Here is an 8,456-nt window from a genome sequence, read left to right on the forward strand (position 1 = left end):
GGCCAGTCTGTGAAAATGGAAAGGGAGGCATGGGCGGGGAGGGACAGGTGGGGGTAGCGGGGAAAGGGGGATGTAGCATTGCAGGTAGAAGTGCAGAGATGCCTGGGGTGTCAGATGTCCGACCAGTCGCAGTGTGCCAGGACTCCACTGTCTATATAGAGTCCATGAGTTTCTGTACCTACTACCTAGCAGGCTGATGAAGTGCAGTTAATAGGCCCAGCTCTGAAAAGTGGTTTGCATTGTAATTTGCACCCTCTCAAGATCAGGCCTGAGAGACTGGAGGCAGTGTTTTTTTCATGAGGAATGTGCCCCCACAGGTAGTTGGGTTTTGTTGTCTTGGATAGATTCTGGTGTGCAGTCTGTGGGGGTACTGGAGATAGTTTGTGTTTTGAGCTGTAGGAAGTTGGCTTCAATTCTGGTGATGAGGTTAGGTGCTTGTTTGAATGTACAAACCACTTTTCAGAGCTGGGCCTATGAACTGCACTTTGTCAGCCTCCTAGGTAGTAGGTACAGAAACTCATGGACTCAATATAGACAGTGGAGTTCTGGCACACTGCGACTGGCCAGACATCTGACACCCCCGGCACCTCTGCACTTTTACCTGTGCTGCTACATCCCCCTTTGCCCCCTGCCCCCCACCCCAGCCCCAACACACACGCAATGTCACCCACCCACATCATGAGTTTTGCCTGTCAGCAGCTTGAGGTACAGGGCCCCAGACAACAGACTCCCCCCAGCGAGACACACACAGCTGGCAGGCTCTGCGGCCTGGCAGGACCCAACACCCAAGCCTCTACTAACATTTCACCCCCCTGTGCCCCAAGACAGATGCAATCGCCCAAGCACCCATCCACATCACGAGTTTTGCCTGTCAGCAGTTTGGGGTGCAGTTCCCCCCAAACCCCTGCACCAATCTTCTTGAAACTTGGCATGCTTTGTGGTCTGAACAGGAGCCACCACCCCTGCAGCTGTCAGCCTGCTGCGCCTTAACACACACATGGTCATTTGTGTCATGAGTTTTGCCTGTCAGCAGCTTGGGGTGCAGTTCTCCCCCAAACCCTTGCACTGATCTTCTTGAAACTTGGCATACTTTGTGGCATTACCAGGGGCTACCACTCCTGCAGATCTCAGCCCCCTGTGGTGTAACACCTACACATGGCAGGAGTTTTGCTTTCATGAATTTGGGGTGCAGTTCCCCCCAAACCCCTAAACCTATTTTCTTGAAACTTGGCAGGCTTCATGCTCACAGCAGAGGATGCCACTTCTACAAGTTGCACCCAAATCAGAGATAAAACAACAAAGTTATAGATATTTAATTGATCCCCCATTATAGCCTATAGCCGGATCTCTGAAGCGGGTCCAAAGCTTCGGAGTCTCTTCGGCTGGATTGAAGCGGCAAACTGATCCAGAGCTCCGGCTCAGATCGTTGCCATCTAAAGCGGCCAAATCCAAAGCTGGATCGGATCGCTGCCGACTTGCACAGGCCTATTCCCCACTGCAAAATATTCAAGAGCAGCATGAACAAAACACTAGGATTTCTTAAAGCAGGTGTGGCACACTGTCCCTTAGGCCATAGGGGTGAGGCATAGATGAGAACAGAATGGAGCTAGGTAGGGAGCAGGCATATAAAGGGGGTGTGGACAGCAGGGCACCACCCCTGCTGCTGCTGTCCCCAGCTGACCAGGTGTGGGGAGCAGCTGTGCAGGCTGCCGTATTCAGCTAGGGAGAGTGGTGGCACACAGATTTCTCCTTCCAGCCCCTGCCCCCTACCTGTGCTCCCCACAGCTTATTTGTCCCCTGCTGGCCAGGAGCTGGCTCTTGAAGAGGAACCTGGACACCAGCAGTGCTGGCTGAGCCTTGCTCCCCAAAATCATACTGCCACCCACCTGCTGGATCTGGCCTTGAAGGGCAGTGAAAGTGACTCTGCAGCAAAGGGGGGCCAATATTCCACAAATAGATGAAGTCATTCACAGTTCATTATTTGCTTCACTTCTATGATGCATCTCGGCCACCTTTTTTTTTTTTTTTTTTATACAAGTCCATCTTATAGCCAGATTTGTAAAGGGTTTCAACCACAAAATTGTACCACCTGCCTCTGAAAGGGAAATACAGGGCTGATTATTTTCAGCATGCCTGATTGTCTTGAGTCATGTAACATGCTTGTTTAAACAGGAAGAGTGCACAATTGGAAGTATGTAGTACCACACCTGAGACTATTAATTGCTCAGCCCTGAACTGAGCAATTAATTACCCAATACCAGTGTCCAAGCTAGCCTCACTGAAAAATACAGTATAATTCTTTTAATCCTTAGTCAGAGCTGGACAACTATATTAACTTCTAAGCACAGTAATTGCTTATTTTCTCAGCATGAAAAAATGGTGGCATGCAAACTTAGCTTCTAAGCTGGAAAATTTTCAAAACAGTTTTGAAGGCTAGCACAAAGCACCTATGAAAACTGGATGCAACTTGAAAGGAAAGATGTTAATTCTGTCTCTGAATTAATGCTGCAAGCATTTGGAGGAAAATGTTGTATAAAAGACACAATGTCTTTAGGGCTTACAAACTGGGACCTTTATTTATATTAAGTGAGCTTTCTGTTTACAAGAAGGGCTGACAAGATCATGCCCCAAAGTTATAATTAGTTTTTAGTGTACTTTACCATTCTCCTAAAGTAGTCACACACATACAGGAGCACCTAGAACCAATGGGGTCTTACTTTGTGACTTGGACTTTTATGTGTTGTTGCAACAGATCAGAAATCAATCTCTTCATTTAACAATATCTGGTATAGTTATAGGAAACTTTGGCCTGAGTTATGAATAGTCAAAAGTACAGATGGCATTGTGGACAAATCTGGCAGCCCTTTTCTTTATGTCAAGTGATTTAAGGACAAACTCTGAGGATGCCAAATACATTTTGCAAAACCAGTTGTTGCTATACATAACCAAGATCCTCTGGAGATTCAGGGCAATGAGTTATGAAGGTATCTATTTTGCTAGTAGTTTGCCCTCTAAGATAATTTTCTTTCTTTCTTAGTTTTTCAATGCTGTTTTTCTTACTCTGTCAGGAACATACACCTGACAGAGCTCACATTTTCCTCAAGAAATAAAACTTCAGAAGGTATTTTTTTTAAAACAGCTTTTCCAACACATTGATAACAAAATGTAGTGACATTGTATTGATCCATGTCCTCTTAAAAGGCTCAGGAAACTTGTACTAATCTTATACCCACCTATTTATTAATTTTCCTATTATGTGCGTACTACATTTCTACCTTTTCCATTTGCATGTTACCCTCCTTTTACACATCCATTGGATACCAGGTGGATGAATGTAGAGCTACACCCATTTTTGACCAATATAAACATACATCTTACACTGCTGAATTTGGTCAAGACTTTTACAGGAGTTGTCCTTTTTCACAACAGATCCTGCTTTACTGTTTTTACAATAGCAGTTTTTAGATTGCATCTGTTTCCTTTGGGAGTCTAGTAAAGTCATTGTATCTGCTATCATTTCGGGGTGCCTGTAGACGTGTGGGGACACTGCTCTGATGCACTGTAATTACAGCCCATTGGAGCAGACTTAATTAATGCTAATTACTAGGCCTGTGCGAAGCAGCTAGTATTTACTTCACTGTCAGGAATCAGTGTCTCAAATTGATTCAGCTGAATCTCCAAATCTAACAGGCCCCATCCCCTGCCCTCTCTCCCAGCCCTGTCAATGGCTGCCCTGCCCAGCCCTAGCGTCCCAGCATCTAAAAAAATAAAATAAAATAAAATAAGCCCTGTGCTCACCAGCTTCTGCCAGGTGGGGGGTGGGGGATGATCCCCGCTGCCCCCAGAAGCCCTGACAGCTGCTGCAGCAGCCAGTGCGTTGGGCCTTTTTTTTTTTTTTTTTTAATGTGCCGGGACGTTGGGGGCAGGTGGGGCAGCCATTGATGGGGTTGGGAGAACAGGTAGGGGTGGGGCCTGGCAGGGGTCCCCCCCCCATGGTCCCTTCTCCACTCCTCCAGCCGCTCCCCAACCCCTACTTACTGGCATGGAGTCCGGGTCCGGCTCCCTGCGGCAGCAAGCAGGGACTGCCCAAATCTCCGAATCTTTTCTGAATCGATTCAGAGGTTTTGAATCTATTCAGACCTTTTTATTGGTCTCCTGATTCAATTCGAGTTCAGAGATTTGGTTGCCGAATTGAGCCAAATCTCCTCCAAATCAAATCAGCAACCAAAGCTGCGCACAGCTCTATTAATTACCATGCTCCAGCAGGCTCTGCATCTCATGTATTCAGCACCCCTGTGCCTCAAAATGGCGATGGGGCGCTTTAACTAAAGCTTGTCAAACGAGCTTTAAAGTGCTCCCCCCACCATTTTATAGCATGGGACACTGAATACATGAGTTTGTGGGCACTTTAATTAGACTGGCTCTCAGAGCCACTGGAACTAAAGCGCCCCCACTATCCCCAGGCAACGTGTAAAGATTCCAAGATGAGTTTCATTCAAGTGTGTATATATAGGCCTTCTCTATCTCTGCTTTGAAGCCACACATTTCTATTTGCTTCAGTAACTTTATAAATTTGTACATTCGGTAAGTGTGTGTCACTGGTTGAACTCTAATTTGCTGTTGGTAAAAATTGTCTCTCTAGTACCGCTGGATTCCAGAGAGTCACAAGAATGGTGATAAAACGGACGTGGAGGAAATTTTGTCAGTATGTGTTTATCTTATCTTGTGAGCCTAAAATTTACTTTACAAATCAGTCAGGAAAACCACTGTTCTGTAAAATAGCCACAGTACAGCATGAGTAAATAAATATTCATAACCTCAGTTTGTGTTGTCTCTATCCCACAAAGGCATTCTGCCATAAAGGCAAGACCACAATTGTCTCAGTATATCTGAGATCTGAAAAGCCTCAATCCTTAAGACTATGTAAACTAAAAATTGCACGTATGCTAACAACTTCTACAAGTTGCTTTAAAAAAAAAAAAAAAAAAAAAAAACAAAAAACAAAAAACAAACAACAACAAAAAAAACCAAAAAAAACCAAACAAACACACCAACAAGCAAAAAAAAATTCTCCTAATGGGGAAAAAGTAGACAAAGAAAGCAGACTTTAAGAATGCGTACCTTCCTATACTGCCTTACCATACTTTCAGTTAAGTATCTGTCCCTCTTGACATAAACAAGGTTGACATAAGTGCTGTCAAATGGATTTAAACAGAGGTGCTTAGGGGGGGGGGAAAAAAAAAAAAAAAAAAAAAACCAACACATTTTCCCTTTGTATGTAGTGGGAAGTTATGCTAAATTATATTCAAGGACCCCCAGATACCACCTTCTATTATACAAAGCTCACAGAAAGCAAACAGCAGCATTTCATGTTTTTGAATGCTCATTCAACAGATGTAGCCACCCATGGGTTTAATGTGGTTTTTTAAAAATGGGTCTTTTAAGGATCTTCAAGGATGAAGTGCTGGCTGATATTGGTATCTACTAGAAAAGTTCAGTAGAGGAGGGAAAGAACAGAGCAAAATCGTCCTACTATGATCCTAGTTTAACCAAATACATGCAGAGACCACTTCTGAGGTTTTTCATGGACAAGTGCTAAGCTGACTTGGCCACAATCCAACACATTTATGTCCTGTGCTAGCAAGAAGGCAGGATCTGTCTGGAGATGGCTGCCTATGAAACCTTTGCATAAGCAATATTTAGAGTAAGAATTGCAGCCCAAGCCTCCCTCTCTTGCAGGCAAGTTTCCTACTCACACACAGCTAAAAAAATCAGACTGTCTTACTTCCTCTTTCCAGAAAATGAATTTTTGGAAGTGTAGTAGTAGCAGCAGCTGCAGGAATAGAAGAACTTGCATTCCAGCCTAGGCTTCAGCCAGATGGTTATGAGAGAAAAGATGCGGGTTTAAATCCTTTAGGCCAGGGGTTGGCAGCCTTTTAAGAGTGGCAGGCCTAATTAGCATACCTGCAAGTGGGCTAGCACTTATAGCCTGACCACCACTAGCCTTGCTGCATTTCTGGTCCAACCTGTTTTTCCTGTACTGACACACTTCCAACCCAGGCACTGCTATTCTTGCCACCAAATTGCTTCTGACATCCCATCATCACCAATGTGTCAGCTTTGTGGGACACATGGAATCCTCTGGTGGACTAGATCCAGCCCAGGCACCATAGGCTGCTGATGAGAGCATTAAACTAGATCTTTCTACAGTCTGGAGGAGTTGAGCTTCTGGATTCTGATAGCTTGAGAGTTTTGATAGTTGAGCTTCTGGATTAGAGAGAGGGCACCTGCCACCTATTCCATTAATGTCTTAAAAGAAACAGGTGACCTCTACTCTGGTTTTGAAACGAACGGTTAAGAGACTTCAGGAGTAGTTTCTGAGCTGTGAATTGCATTCGGGTATAAGCACCTTCCTGCAGCATAGTTAAGTACCTATCTCTTAGTTTCTGGAAACTTCACAAACTGCTGTCCTACATCTGAATTTTGCTCTGTTGGTAAATCAGAACCCTGTTGGGTCTTGTTGTTTGTTCCAGGGATTAAGCATCTTGCATTGTTCCTAACAAAAACTCCAGAAGCAAACCACTGAAGCAGCACTCCAGCTGCTCATCAACTATAACTAGTGCCAAGTGATTGGTACTAAAATCAATTAGATGCTGTAGATTAATAGAGGCAGAATTTGGTCCCGACTCCCTACAATGGCACTTAGAGGTTGAACGTAACATTAAGAAAAAATCCTTCTACACTAGTTTGAATTTGACACTAGATAAATAGGATCAGTGTACAGGAAGAACTTAGAATCAAATGACTCCTAACCATTTACATCCTGTGGAAAACTAATGGCACTACTTGAAAAATGATAGGTTGTTAAAGCATTGCCATGACTGAATGGAGTGTAAAAATAGGTGTGTTTACAGACTGTGTGGAAATGAAGCTGCTATGTGGGCACCACGCAGAGCCTACTTCTGAAGTTCGTATTGCTATAATAGGATTTTCACATACATATTTGTGCCTGGCATGTAACAATTGTGAAACTGTGCAACTCATTTGAAAAGATCATGTTGCATAAGAACACATTTTAGGTAATGCCTGTACCCAACCCAGGTAAGATCTCTCAGAGCTGAGCACCATCAACTTATTGCAGCAAAAGCCCTTTCAAAACAAGCTACTTAAATATCTCATGTACAGGATACATTGACTGTAAAAACTCCATTTAAAGTGATATAAACACATTAATACAGATACAGCAAACTGTCTTCCTTGTTCTGAAACATCAAGCAGTCACCTAAATTGTAAGACTACAGGAACTAAGAAAAATATCAATACAGAAAATAAATACATTCTAGTGGAGTATGCAAAGTAATGGTGTAAAGAAACTTGTAAATTTTGTTGCTAACTTGCTATGTGGACTTGAGCAAGCAACTTTAATCTTTGCAACCCCAATCCACAGGTCCAGGTAAACTTTGTTTATGTAGCTTAGGAACAAGCTAAGTGGAGAGGAATGCTGCTTTACACCATTTTTTGGTTCTCGAACTTCTGGACAACCAGAGACCAACTGGTATCAATAAAAGGGAACAGTTTCAAGACTATTTTGATTTACATCAGCTTGTTACAGCCTGTGGCAGGGCACTGTTTGTGCCTGCCACTTTAAGGTCCTGGAGCTGGCAGCCACCAGGTGCCCGATGAGGGCAGCCATTTTGGATCTGGGGCTGCCCATATAAACAGGGCAGTTCTACTGCCTAGAGGCCAGGCAACAACATCATCTGGAGGTAAGGGAGGCTCCTGAATCAGCAAAATCCAGCATGTTGAGCAGTCCTGATTTCATGGCCTATAAAATAGTGACTATGGAAATTACTGACCTGCAATGATCTGTTCCAAAATTGTTCTTGACTGCAAATAATTTTAAAGAAAAAAGCCATGCAAATAGCAAGTTAAGAACTAATTCCAACTTCTCTACTAAGAGAGCCACTGTCACTTCCCCAGGCACAAAAGTTTTAATTTCTATAGGACAATGTGGGCACTTTCCATCATTCCCACAGTCAGCACTGGAACAGAGAATTGCTTCCATAACTCTGGTGAAAAATTCAGCATATCTGCTCAACTGGCAGACTGTCCCATATATCCACAAAAAGCAAAAGCTAATTTAAATGAAGTTCTAATTAAAGAATAGCTAGTCTTGACTACATCTTGTTAAAGAAAATACATTTTAGAAGAACAATAAAAGAAGCATGAACTTCATTGGAGAGAGGCACCATGCTATAAATCGCCTGGAAAAAAATAATTCTAATAATATAAAAGCCATAGTCTGTCTGTCTGTCTGTCCATAATGCTTTATTCACAGTCTGATTAGCTGACAGAAACAACAAATTGGAGTGTGAATACAGTGTTCGGACAGGAGGTGGTGGCGTGACGGAGCGCCACTATCATGGTGGGAACACAAGAGATGGAGCAGGCCTTTC

This window comes from Alligator sinensis, unplaced genomic scaffold (genome assembly GCF_000455745.1).
Source record: "Alligator sinensis unplaced genomic scaffold, ASM45574v1 scaffold73_1, whole genome shotgun sequence".
Classification (NCBI taxonomy): domain Eukaryota; kingdom Metazoa; phylum Chordata; order Crocodylia; family Alligatoridae; genus Alligator; species Alligator sinensis.